The sequence below is a fragment of the Hordeum vulgare genome, chromosome 2H, assembly GCF_904849725.1.
Source record: "Hordeum vulgare subsp. vulgare chromosome 2H, MorexV3_pseudomolecules_assembly, whole genome shotgun sequence".
In the NCBI taxonomy this organism is placed as follows: Eukaryota; Viridiplantae; Streptophyta; class Magnoliopsida; order Poales; family Poaceae; genus Hordeum; species Hordeum vulgare.
In genome coordinates, this window is record NC_058519.1 from 176,178,043 (window position 1) to 176,205,110 (window position 27,068).

The following is a 27,068-nucleotide window of genomic DNA, read 5'->3' on the forward strand; positions in this document are numbered from 1 at the left end:
TGCTTGTGTTTGAATCCAAAGCTTCTGCTATTCTCCAATTCAGCTCCATGATCCAATACTCCTGCGTGATGATCATGCCATGTGTTTAGGACTAGACGATTTTTACCAAATATTATTTTCACCAAAAAGCATTTCTCTGAATTAAGCTTTCAAAACCCCTAAGACGGGATTTGTACTACAATCCTCAAAGTACGAAATTTATTTTGCACCAATTATTTTATTTAAAACCCATTATCAAAATGGCTTCACAAAACCACAATATTATTATTTTACTATTTCATTTAAATGCCTTCCTGTGAGGCCAAAAATAGTCCCTTATGAAGGAAAGTTATTTTTATTGCTTTCAAAATATTTGAGAAATTTAGGGAAACTGAGTGGACATATATATTCCATATATAAGAGTTTCAATACATGGTCATGTTTAAAGTATTGGGAAAATCCCTACAAAATCCTTCCTGCCTATTTCAAGCTTTTGGAATATTTCTATAAGAAACATTCTCAATAAATTCCTGTAAAATTCTAGCATGTCACATATGATATATGTGATGATCTTGCCAAGTTTCATCTCAATCCAAGTTGATTTGATTCCCCTAATTATTAGAAAACCCTATCTGTCCAGATCCAAATTTGAGCAACTCTACATTGCCAAGTGTCTCCAATTTTGCTCAAATTTGGTAGACATGTTATGATAATCCAATAATGCATCCACACCAAGTGGTGCATCAAGGAGAATAGAAGAACTTGTCCCAACCCCCTCAAAACCCTCTTTGTTTATTTCTGACTTTGGGAAACTTTATATTATAAAGTTTCTCCAATTGACCCCAAACTTTTTCGGCATGCTTTAATGCTCAAATAATGCCCCCACACCAAATATAGTATTTGTGGGAATTGATTTGAATAGCTTTGTAAGCATAAGGTCATTTCCGCCCATTTCAGGGGTTTTCCAAGTCTACATTGGAAACCTTCTCCACCAAATCCCAAATTTGGTGTCCAAGATTATTTTCATCTATTATTTAATCCTATTAAGTATCATACCAATTAAATTCCATCTGGTAGCCCTGACACTCATCAAACACATTGTGTGCACTCACCAAAGTGGCTACTTTGGCCCTTCCACTATTACCCTTGATCTTAAACTTTTACTACAACACTATATAGTTACATTTTACCTCCACTAGCTTTGCCATGGACTCTCCTCAATTATTGGAGAGAGACTCCATGTAACTATTTATCATTTTTACCCTTGGATCACCATTTTTACCCCTCTTGCCCCACCTCTGCTTAAGTTAATACCCCCACATCTTTCCAGAGGGTCCCTAACATCCCAAGGAATCATTTCAAACCAATATATGGAATGCTCATGTGGGGAAAATGAGCAGCACATCTACAAGTTGATTTCTGGCTAAAAAGTAGCTTTGTACAGGAAGTACTAGCTACGCTCCTCTGACTGAGCTCAAACATGATTGTGTTGTAGTCCTTGCATAGCTAACACTCCCAAACATTGATTTTCCCCAAGACTCCCTAGTTGAGACCCACTTTCCTTAGCTCTACCTAACCAGCCAAGATGAAACCAAACTCCAGAGTCTCCTTCCTGCATGTGTGCCCTAGGTGTTGGACATGTTTGACTGGACATGAGTGCCCTGTAGACATGAGTGGCCACGGTGACCACACTGGCAGCATGCAATAAGGGTGATCTACCCCTTGTCCTCTTGCTGCAACTCGTTTCCGGCCGTTTCAACGTGTCTCAGAGCACCGGGGGATTCCATTTGACTAGTCCAAGCTCTTGCCGACGCCTAGAAGCCGCCAAGTTGCCCCTGGCATGCGTGCTCTCACCTTGTCCAGAATGCACCCGAGAGCTCTCGAGCTCTCTCTCTCTCGCTCCCCCTCTCTTATCTCCTCACCCCAAGCTCTCTCTGGTTCCCCATAACTCCCTCCTTCCTCCTAAGCCTCCCCTTTCTAGACTTGGGCTCTCCTCCTCCTCCTGCTCTGCCATAGCCGAAGCTCCCTCGGCAGCCTCCGCTCGAGCCCGAGCAAGCCAGCTCCCCCTCTCGCCTCTAGCATCCCCTCACGTCCCTCCTAACCGGCATGAGCCTCCCCATCACCTCCAGCTCCTCCCCATCGCTCCTGGTGCCGTATCCAGTGAGGGACGTGATACGTCCATTTTGCATCATGTTTTCATGTTGATATTTCTCGCTTCTTGGGCTGTTATTTCACTCCACGGTACAATACTTATGCCTTTTCTCTCTTATTTTGCAAGGTTTACATGAAGAGGGAGAATGCCCGCAACTGGAATTCTGGCCTAAAAGTGGAGCAAGTTTGAGATACCTATTCTGCGCAACTCCAAACGCCGTAAAAATCAACGATGATTTTTTTTGGATTTATAAAAAATACAGGGTTGAAGAAGCGCCAAAGGGGCGCCAGCAGGTGGCCACAAGCCTGCTAGGCGCGGCCACCCCTGCTCATGCCTAGGGGGCTTGTGGGCACCTTGCTGGCCCACTCGCCCCCTCTTCTGCTATATGAAGGGTTTCGTCCGAAAAATCAAGAGGAGGCTTTTTCGTGGATTCACCGCCGCCACGAGGCGGAACTTGAGCAGAACCAATCTAGAGCTCCGGCAGGACGATCCTGCTAGAGAAACTTCCCTCCCGGAGGGGGAAATCGTCGCCATCGTCAGCACCAACACTCCTCTCATCGGAGGGGACTCATCACCTTCAACATCTTCATCAGCACCATCTCTTCTCCAAACCCTAGTTCATCTCTTGTATCCAATCTCCGTCTCGCGACTCCGATTGGTACTTGTAAGATTGCTAGTAGTGTTAATTACTCTTTGTAGTTGATGCTAGTTGGATTACATGGTGGAAGAGTTTATGTTCAGATCCTTGATGCTACTCATTACCTCTCTGGTCATGAATATGATTATGCTTTGTGAGTAGTTACTTTTGTTCCCGAGGACATGGGATAAGTCATGCTAATAGTAGTCATGTGAATTTGGTATTCGTTCGATATTTTGATGTGTTGTATGTTATTTTTCCTCTATTGGTGTTATGTGCACGTCGACTACATAACACTTCACCATTATTTGGGCCTAGAGGAAGGCATTGGGAAGTAGTAAGTAGATGATGGGTTGCTAGAGTGACAGAAGCTTAAACCCTAGTTTATGTGTTGCTTCGTAAGGGGTTGATTTGGATCCACTAGTTTAATGTTATGGTTAGACTTTGTCTTAATTCTTCTCTCGTAGTTGCGGATACTTGCAAGAGGGGCTAATCATAAGCGGGATGCTTGTCCAAGTAAGGGCAGTAGCCAAGCTGGTCCACCCACATATCAAACTATCAAAGTAACGAACGCGAATCATATAAACATGATGAAAACTAGCATGACAGAAATTCCCGTGTGTCCTCGGGAGAGTTTTTCCTCCTATAAGACTTTGTCCAGGCTTGTCCCTTGCTACAAAAGGGATTGGGCCACTTTTCTGCACCGTTGCTACTTTTATTACTAGTTGCTTGCTACGAATCATCTCACCACACAATCACTTGTTACCGATAATTTCATTGCTTGCAGATTTTACCTTGCTGAAAACCACTTGTTAGATCCTTCTGCTCCTCGTTGGGTTCGACACTCTTACTTATCAAAGGACTACAGTTGATACCCTATACTTGTGGGTCATCAAGACTCTTTTCTGGCACCGTTGCCGGGGAGTGAAGTTCCTTTGGTAAGGAAACATTCATATAGTGTGCTGAAATTTATTGTCACTTGTCACTATGGATACTAATCCTTTGAGGGGCCTGTTCGGGGTATCTTCACCTCGAACGGAAGCACAAAGAGTTGCTCCTCAACCTGCTGCACCTACTGAAAATATTTTCTTTGAATTTCCTTCGGGTATGCTTGAGAAACTGTTGGCTAATCCTTTTACAGGAGATGGAACATCACATCCAGACTTGCATCTAATCTATGTAGATGAAGTTTGTGGTTTATTTAAGCTTGCAGGTTTGCCCGATGATAAGGTCAAGATGAAGGTCTTTCCTTTATCTTTGAAGGATAAGGCGTTGACATGGTATAGGCTATGTGATGATACTGGATCAGGGACTACAATCGGTTGAAATTGGAATTTCATCAAAAGTTTTATCCTATGCATTTAGTACATCGTGATCGGAATTATATTTATAATTTTTGGCCTCGTGACAGAGAAATCATCTCTCAAGCTTGGGGGAGGCTTAAATCAATGTTATATTCATGGCCCAATCATGAGCTCTCGAGAGAAATTATCACTCAGAGCTTCTATGCTCGGCTTTCTCATGATGACCGCACCATGCTTGACACTTCTTGTACCGGTTCTTTTATGAAGAAAGATATTGACTTCAACTGGAATTTATTGGAGAGAATTAAACGCAACTCTGAAGATTGGGAGCTTGAAGAAGGTAAGGAGTCAGGTATGAATTTCAAGTTTGATTGCGTTAAATCCTTAGCTGAAACAAATACTTTTTGTGACTTTAGCGCTAAGTATGGACTTGACTTTGAGATAGTAGCTTCACTGTGTGAATCATTTGCTGCTCATATTGATCTCCCCAAAGAGAAGCGGTTTAATTATCATCCTCCTTTATAAGTCAATGTAGTTAAACCCAATCCAGTTGAAGAGAAAGTCATTGCCTATAATGATCCTGTTGTTCCCAGTGCTTACATTGAGAAACCACATTTCCCTGGTAGGATGAAGGATCATTCTAAAGCTTCAACTGTGATACGTAGAGGCTACATTAGAACACCTACACCCCCTGAGAAAATTAGAGTTGAGCCTAGCATTGCTATTATCAAAGATCATTTGTCCGATGATGTTGAGGGACATAATATTCACTTCTGTGAAGATGCTACTAGAATTGCTAAACCTCACGTTAGAGACAAACATAGGCCTGTTGTTGGCACGCATGTTGTTTCCGTTAAGATAGGAGATCATTGTTATCATGGTTTATGTGACGTAGGTGCTAGTGCTAGTGCAATACCTCAATCCTTATATGATGAAATCAAAGATGAGATTGCACCTGTTGAGATAGAACCTATTGATGTCACTATTCAGCTTGCCAATAGAGATACTATCTGCCCTACGGGAATTGTTAGGGATGTTGAAGTCTTGTGTGGTAAAACGAAGTATCCTGCTGATTTCCTCGTTCTTGCTACCGCTCAAGATAGCTATTGTCCCATCATATTTGGCAGACCTTTTCTCAATACTGTCAATGCTGATATTGACTGTGAGAAGCAAATTGTCACTTTTGGCTTTGAAGGTGTGTCACATGAGTTCAATTTCTCCAAGTTTGGTAGACAACCTCATGAAAAAGAGTTGCCTAGTAAGGATGAAACTATTGCCTTAGCTTCTATTGCCGTGCCTCCTACTGATCCCTTGGAGCAATACTTGCTTGAGCATGAAAATGATATGCATATGGATGAAAGGGATGAGATAGATAGAGTTGTCTTAGAACAATATCTTGTTCTTAATAATAACTTGCCTGTTGAACTGCTTGGGGATCCGCCCCCACCAAAGGGTGATCCTGTGTTCGAGCTTAAACAGTTGCCTGATACTCTTAAGTATGCTTATCTTGATGAAAAAGAGACATATCCTGTTATTATTAGTGCTAGCCTCTCGGAGCATGAATAAAAGAAGTTACTAAAAACTCTGACGAAGCACCGTGCTGCTATTGGATATACTCTTGATGATCTTAAGGGCATTAGTCCCACTCTATGCCAGCACAAGATTAAAATTGATCCTGTTTTCAAACCAGTTGCTGATCATCAAAGGAGATTAAATCCTAAGATGAAAGAGGTAGTAAGAAAAGAAATACTAAAGCTCCTGGAAGCAGGTATTATCTATCATGTTGCTCATAGTGATTGGGTAAGTCCGGTGCATTGCGTCCCTAAGAAGGGAGGTATTACCGTTGTCCCTTGTGATAAGGATGAATTGATCCCACAGGGGATTATTACTGGCTATAGGATGGTGATCGATTTTAGGAAATTGAATAAAGCCACTAGGAAAGATCATTACCCTTTGCCTTTTATCGACCAAATGCTAGAAAGACTGTCTAAACACACACACTTCTGCTTTCTAGATGGTTACTCTGGTTTCTCCCAAATACCAGTTGCACAATCTGATCAAGAGAAGACCACTTTCACCTGCCCTTTCGGTACCTTTGCTTATAGACGTATGCCTTTTGGCTTATGTAATGCACCTGCCACCTTTCAAAGATGTATGATGGCTATATTCTCCGACTTTTGTGAAAAGATTGTTGAGGTTTTCATGGATGACTTCTTCGTTTACGAGTCTTCCTTTGATGATTGCCTCAGCAACCTTGATCGAGTCTTGCAGAGATGTAAAGACACCAACCTTGTCTTGAATTGGGAGAAGTGCCACTTTATGGTTAATGAAGGCATCGTCTTAGGACATAAAATTTCTGAAAGAGGTATTGAAGTCGATAAGCCTAAGGTTGATGCAATCGAGAAAATGCCATACCCCACAGATATCAAAGGTATACGAAGTTTCCTTGGTCATGCTGGTTTCTATAGAAGGTTCATTAAAGACTTCTCTAAGATTTCTAGGCCTCTTATCAATCTCTTGCAAAAGGATATCAATTTTGTTTTTGACGATGATGGTGAGGAAGCCTTCGAAATAATTAAGAAGGCTTTGATAATAGCACCTATTGTTCAACCACCTGATTGGAACTTACCTTTTGAAATCATGTGTGATGCTAGTGATTATGTTGTTAGTGCTGTCCTAGGGCAAAGAGTTGATAAGAAGTTGAATGTTATTCACTATGCTAGTAAAACTCTAAACAGTGCCCAAAGAAACTATGCTACTACGGAAAAGGAATTTTTAGCAGTCGTGTTTGCATGTGAAAAGTTCAGGTCTTACATAGTTGATTCCAAAGTCACTATTCACACTGATCATGCTGCTATTAAGTACCTCATGGAGAAGAAGGACGCTAAACCTAGACTTATCAGATGGGTTCTCTTGCTACAAGAATTTGATTTGCACGTTGTCGACGGGAAGGGTGCTGATAACCCACTAGCAGATAACTTGTCTATGTTGGAGAACATTCTTGATGACCCACAACCTATTGATGATAGCTTTCCCGATGAGCAACTGAATGTCATCAATACTTCATGTAGTGCACCGTGGTATGCTGATTATGCCAACTATATCGTTGCCAAATATATACCACCTAGTTTCACATACCAACAAAAGAAGAAATTCTTCTTTGACTTGAGACATTACTTTTGGGATGATCCTCACCTTTATAAGGAATGAGTAGATGGTGTTATTAGATGTTGTGTACTTGAACATGAACAGGGACAGATCCTATAGAAGTGTCACTCCGAGGCCTACGGAGGACACCCTGCGGGAGATAGAACTGCACACAAGGTATTGCAATCAGGTTTCTATTGGCCCACTCTCTTCAAGGATGCCCGTAAGTTTTTCTTGTCTTGTGACGAATGTCAAAGAATAGGTAATATCGGTAAACGTCAGGAAATGCCTATGAACTATTCACTTGTCATTGAACCATTTGATGTCTGGGGCTTTGGTTATATGGGACCTTTTCCAAAATCCAATGGGTATACTCATACCCTAGTTGCTGTCGATTACGTCACTAAGTGGGTAGAAGCTATCCCCACTAGTAGTGCTGATCACAACATCTCTATCATGATGCTTAAAGAAGTTATTTTCCCTAGATTTGGAGTCCCTAGATATCTAATGACCAAGGGTGGTTCACATTTCATTCATGGTGCTTTCCGTAAAACGCTTGCTAAGTACGATGTCAACCATAGAATTGCGTCTCCCTATCACCCTCACTCCAGTGGTCAAGTGGAGCTAAGCAATAGAGAGATTAAACTGATTCTGCAAAAGACTGTCAACAGGACTAGAAAGAGTTGGTCTAAGAAGCTCGATGATGCACTATGGGCTTATAGAACTGCCTATAAGAATCCCATGGGCACGTCTCCGTACAAGATGGTGTACGGTAAAGCATGTCATTTACCTCTTGAGCTAGAGCATAAAGCTTATTGGGCAATCAAAGAGCTCAACTTTGATTTCAAACTTGCTGGTGAGAAGAGGTTATTTGACATTAGCTCGCTTGATGAATGGAGAACTCAGGCATATGAGAATGCGAAGTTGTTCAAAGAAAAGGTTAAGAGGTGGCATGATAAGAGGATACAAAAGCGTGAGTTCAATGTAGGTGATTATGTCTTGCTATATAACTCTCATTTAAGATTCTTTGCAGGCAAGCTTCTCTCTAAATGGGAAGGTCCCTATGTTGTTGAGGAAGTATATCATTCCAGTGCTATCAAGATCAACAACACAGAAGGTAATTGTCCGAGAGTGGTAAATGGGCAGAGAATCAAGCATTATATCTCAGGTACTCCCATAAATGTTGAGAGCAACATTATCAATACCATAACTCCGGAAGAATACCTAAGGGATATTTATCACCCTGTTTCATACTGTAAAAACGAAGAGGTATGTGATTCGGTAAGAAAACAGACTCCAAAACTTTTCCAGTAGGAAATTTTCTCCATTTCGGAATATTTGAAAAAATACAAAAATTGGAAGTAGTCCGGAAAGCAGGCGAGGAGGCGACAAGCCTGCCAGGCGCGGGCCCACCCCCTGGTCACGCCTGGGGGGCTTGTGGCCACTCATACGTCTCTGTCGTATCTACTTTTCCGAACTCTTTTTCCCTTGTTTTGGACTCTAATTTTCATGTTTTGAATGGAACTAACTCGTACTGACGTTGTTTTCAGCAGAATTGCCATAGTGTTCTTTTTGTGCAGAAATAAAAGTTTTAGGAATAACCTGAAAATTTACGGAGAATTTTTCTGGGATATATGAAAAATACTAGCGCAAGAATCAACTGGAGGGACGAAGCCAGGAGCCCACAAGCTCACCAGGCCCGGCCACGCCCCCTGGCCGGGGCTGGCAGGCTTGTGAGCTCCTCAGGGCTCCGCTGCCCCCTAATTCCAGCTCTATATAACCTCTTTCGTCCGGAAAAAAAATCAGGAAGAAGAGTTCATCGCGTTTTACGATACGGAGGCGCCGCCACCTCCTGTTCTTCCTCTGGAGGGCAGATCTGGAGTCTGATTTAGGCTCCGGAGAGGGGAGATTGTCGCCATCATCATCATCAACCTTCCTTCATCGCCAATTCCATGATGCTCTTCACCGTTCATGAGTAATCTATTCGTAGGCTTGCTGGACGGTGATGAGTTGGATGAGATCTATAATGTAATCGAGTTAGTTTTGACGGGGATTGATCCCTCGTATCCACTATGTTCTGAGATTGATGTTGTTACTACTTTGCCATGCTTAATGCTTGTCACTAGGGCCCGAGTGCCATGATTTCAGATCTGAACCTATTATGTTGTTGCCAATATATGTGTGTTTTAGATCCTGTATTGCAAGTTGTACTCATCTACTATGTGTTATGACCCGGCAACCCGGAGTGACAATAGCCGGAACCACTCCCGAAGATGACCATAGTATGAGGAGTTCATGTATTCACCACATGTTAATGCGTTGGTCCGGTTCTTTATTAAAAGGTGAACCTTAATATCCCGTAGTTTTCATTACACTACAGGAATCAACTATTTTGCCGACATGAATCCTCTTTGCCGTCAACCTTTTATCGGGGTAGACGGCAAAGATCCTTTTGCCGTCTAGTGACTGACGACAAAACATAACTCTCGGCAAAGATTAGAAAAGGTAGACGGCAAAAGAGGCCCGACGACAAAGGATACTTTGTCGTCATGGTTTAAGTACGCTGACGGCAAAAATAACGGATTGACATCTACGTTCCTAGCCGTTGACGGTAAACATGGACTATGGACGGTCACTAAACGGGGCAAGAGTTTTGCTGTCAGCCATGCACACACCTCACGGCAAAGACAACTTCTTTGCTGTCTACCGTCATCCCACCTCACGGCAAAGACCCTTTTTTGCACAATAAAAAAAAAAACCCCTCGCCCCTCTTCGTCCCCGCTCTCCACACACAATCAAAAACGAAAATAAATAAAAAGGAAATCCCCCACCCAGCCGCGTCGAAGCCACTCTCCCCTGCAATAGCATCACCTCTCTGCCCTCCCGCGACCTAGGGTTAGCCGCCGCAGACGACGACCTTATCGGTGAGCTCCGGCGGCCATGGCCGTCGCACAGGACGCTGCTGACCTCACCTCACCATGCTGCGTTCGTCCCTCCGGCGAGATCCGTCCCCCCGCCTCCAACGTTCGCGGCCAACCCATCCCCCGTTGTTAGGGTTTGGGGCGCGGCCTCGTCTCAGCCACCAGCGAGCTCTGGCGGCCATGGCCGGAGCGCAGGTGGCTGCCGAGCTCACCTCGCCATTCTTCCTTGATCCCTCCGGACAGATCCGTCCCTCCTCGCCTCCAACGCTCGCGCCCAATCCAACCCCCGCGGTTAGGGTTTGGGGCGTGGCCTCATCTCCGGCACCGGCGTGCCTTTGGCGGTCCTCTATGTCCCTTGATTTGGGAAGAAAATTTCATTTTTCCCTGATCTGACCAGGTTTGTTTTTAGGGGCATCAATTTGGTGCTTTCCCTGTCCAGATAAAAGGAGAAGGGGACGAGGAAGGATGAGAAGGTGTAGAAGGAGGAGACAGACCAGAAGAAGGCAAGGGAGGCGAGGCGATCTGCATGTCAATGAGGTCTAAATGTTGCTTCTTTTACCTTTTTTATGTTGCCTGATCTCTGATTTTAGAGTTGATTGATTTACAGCATGTTGAATACCAATGGTATCTCCTCTGTTTGATTACTATATCTGGTTACTTGTTTAACTTTTATGTGAGAAATAATGCAGATCAAGTGAGCTAATCTTGTTTCTAAAATTTAGATACATGCATGTCTGCGGGGCTCAAGTTCAAAACATAGCAGACCACTACTCTCCTATATGTTGTGCGAACCAGAGAGCTACTAAATTGATTAACATGTTGTATTGGTTTAATTTTCGTGATTATTCTAAAAATAGCTGCTTCTGTTCTAACACATGTACATGCCAATGGACAGTGCTACTAGTTATTATCTTTGCTAGTTTTTTTATATTCAGACTAATTTTCACATGATTTGTTTCGACCATGTACTGCTAGTTGTGGTTGTCAAACAAAAAGAATTGGTTTATGATTCATAATGTCTAGATATTAGCTTTTCTTTTCAAGGAATCGGTTTGTGATACGTACCCACCTCTTCATTTTAGTTTCAAAGAAAAGAATTGGCTTGTGATTCGTAATGCTTATGCATTAATTTTCATTGTTGCATGCATGGTTTCAGATTACGTGTGAGGTCGTCCACTGCGACCCTCCCTATTGTGAGGTTATTTTTTCCCTACAAAGCTTGCTCTGCTGTACTATTTCAAATTATATTTGTTCCTATGTGTATGTATGATGCATGTGTGCTTCGATTTAGAGCAGCAGTAGGACGACGACGGGAGGACGAGGACGTCAACGGTGATTACAACCAGGAGGATGAACCCACCCACAAGGGCGCTGGCGCCGGCCATGAGGACGATGACTCCTCGTCCTGCACCACCTTGTGTTGCAGCGACTATAGACAATGGTATGAAAAAACATTACATTCTCAAGAACAATGCGCATAATTTTCTAACTAGTTGCTATTCCTACCAATGATGTGAAATCTAATCTAAACTATATGCCTTTGAGCTTCACCAACCATTTAGCATTAAGTCGTTATTATCCTTGTTCACCAACAATCTGAACCTGCACGGTTTTAAGTGAACAACAAAATTGATCCCGTAAGTAACTCTTAATAGGAATCTAGATATAACACATAATAGCCAACCTATAGACTGTACTGGTAGAGATAAACATACAAGGACTAAGTATACAAGGAATAATAGCTTTTGTTAGTAGAGACTAAGCTTCTAGGTAGTCATTGTGGCATGCATAAGAGAGAGAAAGTGCACGTCCAGACCAACAAGGGATTATTCCTAACCTCAAAATAATTTGATGTATCACACACACAAAAAATCTAATGCCAATAGACATCACCCGTAAAGAGATCTTCTAGTGAGTAATGGTAGACCCTGAGCTCCAGGAGAGACAAGTAACAACATAGTACGTATTTTTCTATATTCTCTATGCACTGTTGGTATGCAAGAAATACATAAACTGGAATTATCTTCTCTCAGCCCAACTCATTTCGAATCAGGTCATGAAGGAATCAAGCAAGCACTAACATATGAAAGAAACGAACTAGTTGTATGACTCTGTTCCTCAAGTAATATACACTGAATTAATTAATTATCACATACCAGAAATCCATAATGAATTACTTGTATATTACGTGTTGGTTGTTCTGACCCAAGTGGCATTTCCATTAACACTGATAAGGGAAGCATATGTTGTAGCAAGTTAACCCTTTCCAGATCGAGTAGTACCCAAATCCAAATCTCAAAGAAAGATGACAATGTAAAAAACAAATCTCAAAGATCTAGAAGAGGAGAAATAAATACACATAACTGTAAGTGATTTCTAGCTGTGATGCAAATCGTCCATGGCGATGAGGAAAATCATATCTTACCGGAAGAATGAACTGCAATGGAGAGGATGTGGTGGTTGTCGCGGGAGGAGAATAGGGATTGTGGCCTATGGGCAACACAGACAGAGAGTCAGGCAGCGACGAGATCACCATGGCGATGCAGCTACTTAACCCATCCAGATAGAGGGAGAAAGGGCTCCATGGTCTAAACCTACACTTCATCTGCAATGCAGTCGAGAGAGAGAGATGGAGAGAGAGGGGGAGAGAGAGGGGGAGAGAAAGGGAGAGAGAGGGAGGGAGGGAGGCATCAGCTGAGTGTGGATGAATTTCAGGATTGCGTTCCTTACTTCCTTTTGACATTTGTAATTTTCCTTTAATTGTTGGGACTGGTCATGGGTTTGAGCTCTCTGTTTGTAGCTCATTTACTATGCCTATATTCTGCTTTACTTCCAAACGCGGCACACTAATTAGTGCTTGTACGGGCTTAGTAAAGGAAAGTTTGCAATTGTAGCCATCACTCGAAATGATTATCTTTTGATGCGAAGTACTGAAGTGAAAAAATGGTGACTTGCGTTCTAAAATATGAAATCATTAGTTTATTGTTCTATTCATTTCACCATAGATTTGGTAGCACTTTTAGGTTGATGCCATTGAACAAGATATTAATTTTGTCATATACTGTAAGCTAAAAAAGTGAACTCTCTTTTGTACTGCTGTTCTCATGGTCCACAGCTGAACGTTTTTGTAGGACTTGAGCGTGCATAGGACTTGAGCATCAGGAAGAGTGAACTTGTTAACAAGCATGATCAGTAGTGATCATCTCTTTGTGCAAGTAGTTGTTCGCTAGTTCCTTGATATTCGATGACGTGGCTGTACCGAAGCCGTACAAATCAATGTGAACGAGCAGCGTTATATATTACTAGACTGTACATATGTGAATGCACTTTTGATGGGCGCACACATGTGCTAATTAAGTTTTTAAATTGCTTAAATTACTTTTGTATCTACTCTTTAGTTGCATCTGATTGTTACATTACATTTAATAGTAGGTGTTGCATGGAGGAGTTTGAAGAAAATGGTTGATCTTGCTGCACACTCCATCAGATAAAAGTAGACAAGCAATGAGTGTACCGTTCAGAGGTGCTTCTTTCTCTACTCCTATCTATTTATCGATAGAAATCTCTATGCTTTTCAAGTGTTGTAATTTGCTAGAGGTTGCTCTTTTCGCCTCTGCATCACTAGCACTGTTGCTCAAAACATGTAAGTAAAGATCATTTGACCCATTTTAAGATCAAATTTATAATTAGAGACCATTCTTGAAGATCTTTATGATTTAGAGTGTTAAATTTGACATGTTGATGATTTCATCTTGTAGGTTACCATGTGGATGCTCTTTGGACTACGATATGGACATGAAGGCATTTGTTGTAGTGCCAAATATTATGTACTAATGCCCGCAATGTATCTTGTGTATTATATTTGCTATGGAGCTATGTATGTATGGATGCTATGTAACTATATGTATATATGGATTCTATGGAATTTTGGATGTATGGATGCTATGGAACTTTGATATATGGATCATGAAATTTGTTATGCAACTTTGCATATAAGTTATGTGTTGTGGATCAGTAAAATTATTGGGCACATATTATGTATTATACATTTGATATATATGTTATGTTATGTATTATACATTTGATATATATGTTATGTGTTGTTGAATTTGTAGTTTTGAAACAAAACAAATATATGTCAGAATCTTTGACGTCATGGGGCTCTCGGCAAAGAATTTATGCCGTCATGTGGCAGACGGCAAAGAAGCCACGTGGCCATAGCCTGTAGACCCTAGCAGCGTGGCCGGTTTTTTTTTGCCGTCTGCACTTGCCACAGCTGACGGCAAAAAAGCTGGGAGGTTTTGCCGCCTGGAGGTTTCGTCACTGATGGCAAAAAACGTGGTAGTTTTCCCGTCTGTGATATTGTCAAGCAGACGGAAAAAATGAATAACGTCATCCGTTAGCTAGGCCGTTCCGTCTTCCTACCAAATATTTGCTATCTACCGGCCCAGAAGACGGCAACATAATTTCACTAACGGCAAAAATTTTGCCGTCTGCTCTCGCGGCCGCTGATGGCAAAGACACCCTTTGCGAGCACATGGGTTGACGACATTGTTTGCCGTCATGGGCTGACGGCAAAATTTTTGCCGTCTGTAATTCTTTCTTTGCCGTCTGTAGCGTCTTAACGGAAAAATGCCCGATTCTTGTAGTGTTAGGAACCCGCTGCCAAGGGAGGGATGGACAATAGATGTCATGCAAGTTCTTTTCCCTAAGCATTTATGACTACATACGGAATACATGCCTACATTAGATTGACGAACGGGAGCTAGTTACTTATCTCTCCATGTTATAGCTGTTACATGATGAATCACATCCGACATAATCATCCATCACTGATCCAATGCCTACGAGTCTTTCCTACTGGTCCTTGCTACGTTACTTTGCCGCTACTGCTGTCACTGCTGCTGCTCTTACTCTGTTGCTACTGCTGTTACTTTGCTGCTACTGGTTACTGTTGCAACTGCTGCTATCATACTACCTTGCTACTGATACTTTGCTGCAGACACTAAATCTTTCAGGTGTGGTTGAATTGACAACTGAACTGCTAATACTTGAGAATATTCTTTCGCTTCCCCTTGAGTCGAATCAATAAATTTGGGTTGAATACTCTATCCTCAGAAACTATTGCGATCCCCTATACTTGTGGGTTATCGGCCAACTCGTGCGCCTCCCGGACTCCGTTTTCGTGCGGAGTACTCCTTCTCGTCTGGAAAAAATCAATATATATTCTCCAGTTTGGTCTGACCCCCGTATCACGCAGATTTCCTCTGTTTTCGTTTCGAGCTTGTTTTCTGTCGCAGATTTAGAGCAAGATGTCATCTCAGGAATCTATGGGGGAGAACAATCTCCCTCAAGTTTATGGAGAAGTAAGTGCTGATCTAAAAAGGATGGAGGTCATGGAGGCTAAGGAAAGGCTACCTAAAGAAACCAAGGGCAAAACCAAGGAGAAGAATCAGGCGTGGGACGAAGTGCAATCTGTGCTCAACACGGAAGAAGTTGAAGATGTGGATTCCTCCAACCCTACCTCCACCTACTGTCTCCATCCTTGATTGAACTCTTGAGGTTTTGTGAAACAACTCTTACTCGCAATACTTATCCTACTCGTGAAGTTGTTTTGCTGGAGAAACATATCACAGATCTCGAAGGTATAAAAGAAAGATTAATGGCCCTCTTGGAATCAAAGATTGCAACAACTCCACCACCATCACCACCAAAGGAAGACAACTGAGCATGGGTATGGGCAATCCCCTTGGCTTGTGCCAAGCTTGGGGGAGTTGCCCCGGTATCGTATCACCATCACATCTTTTGCCTTTACCTTTGTTTCAGTTTGTTCCTTTTCAGTTTTCTTTTTCTCTAGTAGAATAAAGGTCTTAGTGTTTTAGTCTTGAGTTTTGCTTTCTGTCACCCCCGATGTATTCGAGCTCATGAGCCAGATAATAAAGAGTGTCTTAGTTGAAGGGATTTGCCTCTTGTCATGATCAAAAGGTTGAGAATAGAACAAAAGCATGAAAGATCATGTAATGATCTTATGGGAAGTGATGGCTTCACATATAAAAAGAATGATGATTGAAACTTGTTGAGGGTAGACAAACGTAGACCTTGGTCATTGTTGCAATTAATAGGAAGTGATAAAGAAGGAGTGGTTCACATATAAATATATCATCTTTGACACCATCTATGATTGTGAACACTCACTAAACAATTAAATGCCTAGATGTTGGACAAGGAAGACACCATAATGAATTGTGTTTGCTTGGTTCCGAACAATGTTATATGATTAGAGATCCTTAGCATGTGACGATTGCTTCCACCTCATATTAGCCAAAACTCCCGCACCAAGTAGAAATACAACTTGTGCATCCATAAAGCTTCAACCCAGTTTTGCCATGAGTGTCCACCATACCTACCTATGGATTGAATAAGATCCCTCAAGTAAGTTTTCATCGGTGCAAGCAATAAAAATTCCTTTCTAATATGTATGATCTATTAGTGTGTGGAAAATAAGCTTTGTACGAACCTGTGATGAGGAAGACATAAAAGCGACAGACTGCATAATAAAGTTCTTTATCACATGAGGCAATATAAAGTGACGTTCCTCCGCACTAAGAGGACACGCATCCAAATCTCAAAAGCGCATGACAACCTTTGCTTCCCTCTGCGAAGGGCCTATCTTGTACCTTTACTTTTTGCCCTTGAAAGAGTCATGGTGATCTTCACCAATTCCTTGTTGCGCCTTTATTTTGGCTAACGTCATATGCTTGGGAAAGATCTATTTTCATTTGTCAACTTGGAGGTAAGTATTCATGAATTATTACTGTTGACATTACCCTTGAGGTAAGCAGTTGGGAGGCAAAACTATAAGGCCCTATCTTTCTCTGTGTCAAGCTGAAACTTTGATCTCATGAGTACCATGTGAGTTGTAGCAGTTGTAGAGAACGAAAATATGATTGAGTATGTGGATTTGCTTTACAAGCTCTTATTTGACTCTTTCTGATGTGGTGATAAATTGCAATTGCTTCCATGACTAAAGGCTGTCGGTTGTTACTTCTCGGTAAGGTTCTTGATCCATGCTTTACTTTGTGAAGGAATTATCACTTCAGCATGAGAGATTATATGTTGGTATTGCTGTTTTGATCATGATCATGATGCCTGCATGTTCGTATCTTGTTTTGTCAACACCTCTTTCCCTAAACATGTGGACATATTTATTGAGCTAGGCTTTCGCTTGAGAACAAGCGAGGTCTAAGCTTGGGGCAGTTGATACGTCCATTTTGCATCATGTTTTCATGTTGATATTTATCGCTTTTTGGGCTGTTATTTCACTCCACGGTACAATACTTATGCCTTTTCTCTCTTATTTTGCAAGGTTTACATGAAGAGCGAGAATGCCGACAACTGGAATTCTGGCCTGAAAGTGAAGCAAGTTTGAGATACCTATTCCGCGCAACTCCAAACGCCGTAAAAATCAACGATGATTTTTTTTCTGGATTTATAAAAAATACTGGGCCGAAGAAGCGTGAGAGAGGCGCCAGCAGGTGGCGAGAAGCCTGCTAGGCGCGGCCACTCCCCTGGCCGCGCCTAGGGGGCTTGTAGGCACCCTGCTGGCCCACCGGCCCCCCTCTTCTGCTATATGAAAGGTTTCGTACGAAAAAAAATCAAGAGGAGGCTTTTTCGTGGATTCGCCGCTGCCACGAGGCGGAACTTGAGAAAAACCAATCTAGAGCTCTGGCAGGATGATCCTGCTGGGGAAACTTCCATCCTGGAGGGGGAAATCGTCGCCATCGTCACCACCAACACTCTTCTCATCGGAGGGGACTCATCACCATCAATATCTTCATCAGCAACATCTCTTCTCCAAACCCTAGTTCATCTCTTGTAACCAATCTCCGTCTCGCGACTCCGATTGGTACTTGTAAGGTTGCTAGTAGTGTTAATTACTCTTTGTAGTTGATGCTAGTTTGGTTACTTGATGGAAGAGTTTATGTTCAGATCCTTGATGCTACTCATTACCTCTCTGGTCATGAATATGATTATGCTTTGTGAGTAGTTACTTTTGTTCCTGAGGACATGGGATAAGTCATGATAATAGTAGTCATGTGAATTTGGTATTCGTTCGATATTTCGATGTGTTGTATGTTGTTTTTCCTCTAGTGGTGTTATGTGAACGTCGAGTACATAACACTTCACCATTATTTGGGCCTAGAGGAAGGCATTGGGAAGTAGTAAGTAGATGATGGGTGATAACCCACAAGTATACGGGATCAATTGTAGCCTTTCTCGCTAAGTAAGAGTGTCGAACCCAACGAGGAGCTAAAGGTAGGACAAATATTCCCTCAAGTTCTATCGACCACCGATACAACTCTACGCACACTTTACGTTCGCTTTACCTAGAACAAGTATGAAACTAGAAGTACTTTGTAGGAGTGATAGGATAGGCTTGCAAAAAAGTAAAGAACACGTAAATAAAACTAGGGGCTGGTTAGAAAAATAAACAAATGTGAGTGTCTAACGAGTGTGGAAAAGTGGTGGTAGGAGTTGCGGAATTGTCCCTAAGCAATTGACTACGTTACTAGATCGATAGCAAGTATCATGTGGGAGAGGCCTCTGCTAGCATGTCATCCCTTACTTGGAATTCTATGCACTTATGATTGGAACTATTAGCAAGCGTCCGCAACTACTAACATTCATCAAGGTAAAACCCAACCATAGCAATAAGATATATTGGTCCCCCTTCAATCCCATATGCATCAATTTCTATGCTAGGTTTGAAGCTTCTGTCACTCTAGCCTGCCAATACATAGTCCTATCTACATACAACTAACCCTATGGTGTGATCCACACGCGCGATCATATGATGGGCACCAAAGGACAGCAACATAACCACAAGCAAATTAAACCAATCATAGCAATTCATCAATCACCGATAGGACAACGATAATCTACTCAAACATCATAGGATAGCAGCACATCATTGGATAATAATATGTAGCATAAAGCACCATTTTCAAGTAGAGTGTACATCGGGTTGTGGGAGAGTGAACCGCTGAATATAGATGGGGGAAGATGATGGAGATGTTGGTGAAGATGGCGGAGGTGTTGGTGTAGATCGTCGTCACACGATGATGTCCCCGGCGGCGTTCCGGCGCCGCCGGGAGAGAGGGGGAGAGATCCCCCTCCTTCTTCTTCCATCTTGACCTCCTCCCTAGATGGGAGGGGTTTCCCCTCTGGTCCATGGTCTCCATGGTGGCGGAGGGGCAAGAGCCCCTCCTAGATTGGATCTCTCTCTGTGTGTCCTTCTGTTTCTGCGCTCCTAGATTCTGCGTTTCACCGTTTCTTAAATTCCCGGAGATCCGTAAATCCGATTGGGCTGACTTTAACAAGATTTTCTTCCGGATATTATCTTTCTTGCGGCGAAAGAAGGGCTCCAACCGCCTTAAGGAGTGGCCACAAGCCTGCCTGCCGCTGGCCCACCCCCTGGCTGCGGCGACAGGGCTTTTGGGCACTCCGTGCATCACCTCGCGTTGATTCTTCTTCCCAAAAATCATAAATATTCCAAAAAAATCCCCATAAGTTTTTATTACGTTTGGACTTCGTTTGGTATTTATATTCTTCGAAACAAAAAACATGCAACAAACAGGAACTGGCACTAGGCACTGGATCAATATGTTAGTCCCAAAAATAGTATAAAAAGTTGCCAAAAGTATATGAAAGTTATAGAATATTGGCATGAAACATTCAAAAATTATAGATATGACGGAGACGTATCAGCATCCCCAAGCTTAATTCCTGCTCGTCCTCGAGTAGGTAAATGATAAAAAAGATAATTTTTGATGTGGAATGCTACCTAGCATAATCTTGATCATATAATCTAATCATGGCATGAATACTAAAACACGAGTGATTCGAAGCAATAGTCTATCATTTGACATAAAGACAATAATATTTCAAGCATACTAACAAAGCAGTCATGTCTTCTCAAAATATCATGGCCAAAGAAAGTTATCCCTACAAAATCATATAGTCTGGCTATGATCCATCTTCCCCACATAACGTATTTAAATCATGCACAACCCCAGTTTTAGCCAAGCAATTGTTTCATACTTTAGTGTTCTCAAACTTTTTCAACTTTCCCGCAATACATGAGCGTGAGCCATGGACATAGCACTATAGGTGGAATAGAATATGGTGGTTGTGGAGAAGACAAAAAGGAGGAGACAGTCTCACATCAACTAGGTGTATCAACGGCCTATGGATATGCCCATCAATAGATATCAATGTGAGTGAGTAGGGATTGCCATGCAACGGATGCACTAGAGCTTATAAGTGTATGAAAGCTCACAAAAGAAACTAGTGGGTGTGCACCCAACTTGCTTGCTCACGAAGACCTAGGGCAATTTTGAGGAAGCCCATCATTGGAATATACAAGCCAAGTTATATAATGAAAATTTCCCACTAGTATATGGAAGTGACAACATAGGAGACTCTCTGTCATGAAGATCATAGTGCTATTTGAAGCACAAGTGTGGAAAGAGGATAGTAGCAATTGTCCCTTCTCTCTTTTCTCTCATTTTTTTGTGGGCTCTTTGGCCTCTTTTTTTTATTTTGGTGGGCATCTTTGGCCTCTTTTTTATAAATGGGCTTCGCTGGCCTCTTTTATTTCCTCACATGGGAAAATGCTCTATTAATGATGATCATCACACTTACAACTCAATACTTAGAGCAATGATGTCTCTATATGAAATGCCTTCGGTAGTGTACCGTGACAATGATCTAGCATAGCAATGACACCAAAAAATGGACAAGCCATGGAAACATCATGCTAGCTATCTTACGATCATGCAATGTCAATATGGAAGTGGTGGCATATGTCATGAGACAGAACGGTGGTAGTTGCATGGCAATATATCTCGGAATGGCTATGAAAATGCCATAATAGGTAGGTATGGTGGCTGTTTTGAGGAAGGCTATATGGTGGGTGTAATGCACCGGTGAAAGTTGCACGGTACTAGAGAGGCTAGAAATGGTGGAAGGGTGAGGGTGCGTATAATCCATGGACTCAACATTAGTCATAAATAACCCACATACTTATTGCAAAAGTCTACTAGTCATCGAAACAAGGTACTACACGCATGCTTCCAGGGGAAAGGTTGGTAGGAGTTAACCATCACGCGAACCCGACCTCCACACAAAGGATGACAATCAGTAAATAAATCATGCTCCAACTTAATCACATAATGGTTCACCATACGTGCATGCTACGGGAATCACCAACCTTAACACAAGTATTTCTACGAATACACAATTGCTCACTAGCATGACTCTAATATCACATATTCATGTCACAAAACTATTGCAAGGAATCAAACATATCATATTCAGTGATCTACAAGTTTTATGTAGGATTTTATGACTAACCATGTAAATGGACAACTCCTGTTAACTCTCTAAATAGGTATAAGTGAAGCATGAGAGTTTAATTCTTTCTACAAAAGATATGCCCTCCTCTAACAAATATAAGTGAAGCAAAAGAGCATTCTACAAATGGCGGTTTTCTATGTGTAGGGAAACAGGCAATCCAAACTTCAAATGATATAAGTGAAGCACATGAAGCATTCTATAAAGCCAACCAAGGACTATCTCATACCAGCATGGTGCATAAAAGAAAAAGGAAAAATAAACACAAAAGACACTCCAAGCATTTGCACATATCATGCGATGAATTAAAATATAGCTCCGAGTAAAATTACCGATAGATTGTGGCGAAAGAGGGGATGCCTTCCGGGGCATCCCCAAGCTTAGACGCTTGAGTCTTCCTTGAATATTACCTTGTGGTGCCTCGGGCATACCCAAGCTTAGGTTCTTGCCTCTCCTTATTCCTTCATCCATCGTGCTCTCACCCAAAACTTGAAAACTTCAATCACACAAAACTCAACAAAACTTCGTGAGATCCGTTAGTATAATAAAATAAATCACCACTTCGAGTACTGTTGTGAACTCATTCTAAATTCATATTAGAATTATATCTACTGTAATCCAACTTCACCATGGTTCATACCCCCCAATACTGCCCATAGATTCATCAAAATAAGAGAACAATGCATAGAAAGCAGAATCTGTCAAAACAGAACAGTCTGTAGCAATCTGTATATTCCGTATACTTCTGATATCTCAAAACATCTGAAAAATTACGAACGTATGGAAAATTTGCATATCAATCAGCAGCAAAAAGAATCAACTCAAAAACTATTCCAGAATAAAAATGAAAATTAATTTCGTGAGCAGAAAGTTTCTGTCTTTTCTCAGCGTGATCAAACAACTATCACCCAAACTAATCGTAAAGGCTTTACTTGGCACATTATTTTTAAAAACACAAAGAAATTGTACTAGGGGATAATTATTTTTGTGAGAAACTTCCATGAAAAAATCTACATTGTTTCCATGAGCATGAACACAAGTGTTCAAGGTCGACCCTCACTTCCGCAATGCATCGCCTTTCAATCGCTTCTCTTTTTGAAAAAGTTTTAAGTTCCCCTCTATATTTTTTGTTTTTAAACTAAATAAAAGCACATAAGAGAAATAAATTACTCTCTAAAACTTCCAGGTTGTCTCCCAGGCAGCGCTTTCTTTAAAGCCATTAAGCTAGGCATAAAGTGCTCAAGTAATGGATCCACCCGGATCCCAAGGTATATCAAAGCCAATTTTAATTAGCAATGATTTTAAATTTAGTAGTGAGCACAAGGTAACATATATCATGCAATGACAAAGTCTAAATATCTTCCTATGCATTGGCATGTCATAAAAGAACAATTCATGCACACCAAGTAAAGGCCAATACATAGCATAAGCAGTTTCTTGCAATTTTATCGTATTGGAAACACAGAGAGGTGGAGATGTAGTTCCTCTCTCATAATAACTGCAAGTAGGAGCAGCAAGCACATGCATATTATATTCATCAAAATCATCATGTTTAACATAAGGGACTATAGCTAGCTCATCTTCATAAGCATCATTCATATTGGCAACATGGCCACAAGCATGGCAAGCATCAAGTTCATCAAAAAGGGATATTTCAAACGAATCCAAGGGATCATAGCAATCAACATAGCATTCATCCTTCGGTAAGAATGAAGGGAAATTAAACAATGTATGAGTTGAAGAGTTACTCTCATTAGAAGGTGGGCACGGGTAGCTAGTCCGCTCTTCCTCCTTTTGTTCTTCGCTCTCCTCGTCATCTTTTTCATCTAATGAGCTCACAGTTTCATCATTTTCTTCTTCCATAATTTCCAGCAAAATATTAATCTCTTCTTGGGCGGCGGAGAATTTCTCATTACATCGTTCAATATGGGCATTATATTCATAATTAGTATAACAATAACGAAGCATAGCCAAATTTTCAGATCGGTAAGGAGCATCATCATTATCATCACACCTTTTAAACAGAGCCTCAATTTCTTAAGCACCCATAAAAGCAACAAACTCTTCTATTTGATCCACATCATAGTAATCATATATACCATTAGCATAAGAAGCCAAGGTTCTATGATCATTAAATTCACAAGAAAAGGGAAGGTGTGGAGACTTCATCCTAGAGCAACAAGTAACACCATATCTCTTGCATAGTTCCCAAGCATACCATTTCAACAAATGGATTTGATCCCATAAAAGTTTCCCTTTTTGAGTCAAGCGATAATCCCTAAAGTATTCACGTTGATCCAACGGGTATCCCATTATATAATTGAATGGGGCTTTCTCAGGATTATTAAAGAAGTGCATAATAATTTCCACATAACGAGCCTCGAGGGTTTTAGGAGGTTCCCCATCTCCATGAGTAGCAAGCGCACCTAATTTTTTTGGTATTTCGTGTTCCATATCCATAACTAAAGATAGAGAACAACTTAGAACAGCAAATAAATCTACTTAGTGATAAAGCAAACAAGCACACACGAGGATATTCACCCCCACGCTATTGCTCCCCGACAACGGCACCAGAAAAAGGTCTTGATAACCCACAAGTATAGGGGATCAATTGTAGCCTTTCTCGATAAGTAAGAGTGTCGAACCCAACGAGGAGCTAAAGGTAGGAAAAATATTCCCTCAAGTTCTATCGACCACCGATACAACTCTACGCACACTTTAGGTTCGCTTTACCTAGAACAAGTATGAAACTAGAAGTACTTTGTAGGAGTGATAGGATAGGCTTGCAAGAAAGTAAAGAACACGTAAATAAAACTAGGGGCTGGTTAGAAAAAGAAACAAATACGAGTGTCTAACGAGTGTGGAAAAGTGGTGGTAGGAGTTGCGGAATTGTCCCTAAGCAATTGACCACGTTACTCGATCGATAGCAAGTATCATGTAGGAGAGGCCTCTGTTAGCATGTCATCACTTACTTGGAATTCTATGCACTTATCATTGGAACTATTAGCAAGCGTCCGCAACTACTAACATTCATTAAGGTAAAACCCAACCATAGCAATAAGATATATTGGTCCCCTTCAATCCCATAAGCATGAATTTCTATGCTAGGTTTGAAGCTTCTGTCACTCTAGCCTGCCAATACATAGTCCTATCAACATACAACTAACCCTATGGTGTGATCCACGTGCGCGATCATATGATGGGAACCAAAGAACAACAACATAACCACAAGCAAATTAAACCAATCATAGCAATTCATCAATCATCGATAGGACAACGATAATCTACTCAAACATCATAGGATAGCAACACATCATTGGATAATAATATGTAGCATAAAGCACCATGTTCAAGTAGAGGGTATAGCGGGTTTTGGGAGAGTGAACCGCTGAATATAGATGGGGGAAGATGATGGAGATGTTGGTGAAGATGACGGAGGTGTTGGTGTAGATCGCCGTCACACGATGATGTCCCGGACGGCATTCCGGCGCCGCCGGGAGAGAGGGGGAGAGAGCCCCCTCCTTCTTCTTCTTCTTCCTTGACCTCCTCCCTAGATGGGAGGGGTTTCCCCTCTGGTCCATGGTCTCCATGGCGGCGGAGGGGCGAGAGCCCCTCCTAGATTGGATCTCTCTCTCTGTCCTTCTGTTTCTGCGCTCCTAGATTCTGCGTTTCACCATTTCTTAAATTCCTGGAGATCCGTAACACCGATTGGGCTGAAATTTTAACACGACTTTCTTCCGGATATTATCTTTCTTGCGGAGAAAGAAGGGCTCCAACCGCCTTAAGGAGTGGCCACAGGCCTGCCTGCCGCGGGCCCACCCCCTGGCCACGGCGACAGGGATTGTGGGCACTCCGTGCATCGCCTCGCGTTGATTGTTCTTGCCAAAAATCATAAATATTCCAAAAAACTCCCCGTAAGTTTTTATTACGTTTGGACTTCGTTTTGTATGGATATTCTGCGAAACAAAAAACATGCAACAAACAAGAATTGGCACTGGGCACTGGATCAATATGTTAGTCCCAAAAATAGTATAAAAAGTTGCCAAAAGTATATGAAAGTTGTAGAATATTGGCATGAAACAATCAAAAATTATAGATACGACGGAGACGTATCAATGGGTTGCTAGAGTGACAGAAGCTTAAACCCTAATTTATGCGTTGCTTCGTAAGGGGCTGATTTGGATCCACTAGTTTAATGCTATGGTTAGGCTTTGTCTTAATTCTTCTTTCGTAGTTGCGCATGCTTGCGAGAGGGGTTAATCATAAGTGGGATGCTTGTCCAAGTAAGGGCATTACCCAAGCACCGGTCCACCCACATATCAAACTATCAAAGTAACGAACGCGAATCACATGAACATGATGAAAACTAGCATGACAGAAATTCCCGTGTGTCCTCGGGAGCGTTTTTCCTCCTATAAGACTTTGTCCAGGCTCGTCCCTTGCTACAAAAGGGATTGGGCCACTTTGCTGCACCATTGCTACTTTTATTACTTGTTTCTTGCTATGAATCATCACACCACACAATCACTTGTTACCGATAATTTCAGTGCTTACAGATTTTACCTTGCTGAAAACCACTTGTCAGATCCTTCTGCTCCTCGTTGGGTTCGACACTCTTACTTATCGAAAGGACTACGATTGATCCCCTATCTTGTGGGTCATCAGGACGTCAGCCTCCCCACAGCCATCATTGCGGGCTCCCTTTGCAGTACTCCTTGCGGGCGTTGTGCATGGGAATGGGGGCAGCGCGGTCCCCAGAGCCCGCCAGTGCGCTCGCCTCGGCTGGGGATGGCCGGAGGCACCGGGGCCAGCGCGGCTGCCCCTCCCTCCCTGCTCCTCCCTGCCAGCGTGAGGAAGAAGAAGGGCCTGACACGCGGGGCCCTCTTGTCGGCGAGCCAGGGGCCGGGCTCGGCCATTTTAAGTGCAAGCGCCCCGGCCGCAGGCGCCTCCCTGCGCTGGAAGCGTAATCAGCGCTCTGCGCCTTCGAGGTGGCGGTCTGCTGGACAGCTCGAGCAGCTGGGCCAGCCCATCTACCTAACAGCCGTCTGAGCGCAGGATAACCCGTATTGCTGAGTCCTTTTATCAATTTTCTTTTGGCAGAAACTTAAAAAATGTATAGAATAATCATGTGAGCTCCAAAATTGATGATTCCAGTTTCTGCAGGTCCCTAAAATCAAGACCTATCCATATATGTGCATTGCACATTTTTCCAGAAGACTTTCTGTAGGATTAATATTCAAATGCCCATTTTGAATATATTAAACCCCACTTTTTAAATTCGTATAGCATCCAAATCAACTCAAAATCGAGTGATTCCAAATTCTAGAGCGTTCTAATATCATGCCCTATTTTTGAAGCCTTGGTCAACATTTTTGTATGACATATTTATGTTGCGATAAATAAATAGCTCCCTTTTGCTATTTATTCTATGTTATAAACTCCCTATAATATTTATAGCTACTCCAAATTGAGTGAAACAACTTCCTAAATATTTCTAAATTCATGCTCTGTCA

At 42.0% G+C, this 27,068-nt stretch overlaps 1 long non-coding RNA gene across 3 annotated transcripts; it reads left to right on the top strand.

The window, feature by feature from the left end:
• Nucleotides 1–10,043: 10,043 nt before the first annotated feature.
• Nucleotides 10,044–14,033, top strand: LOC123425731. Of its 3 annotated transcripts, none has more exons than XR_006621870.1 (5): nucleotides 10,044–10,677; nucleotides 11,297–11,338; nucleotides 11,432–11,581; nucleotides 13,570–13,663; nucleotides 13,899–14,033. It is a non-coding gene; the product is annotated as an uncharacterized LOC123425731 (long non-coding RNA). The 3 variants fall into 3 exon arrangements; XR_006621869.1 differs by having other exon boundaries at nucleotides 11,437–11,581; XR_006621871.1 differs by having other exon boundaries at nucleotides 11,440–11,581.
• The last annotated feature ends 13,035 nt before the right edge of the window (nucleotides 14,034–27,068 follow it).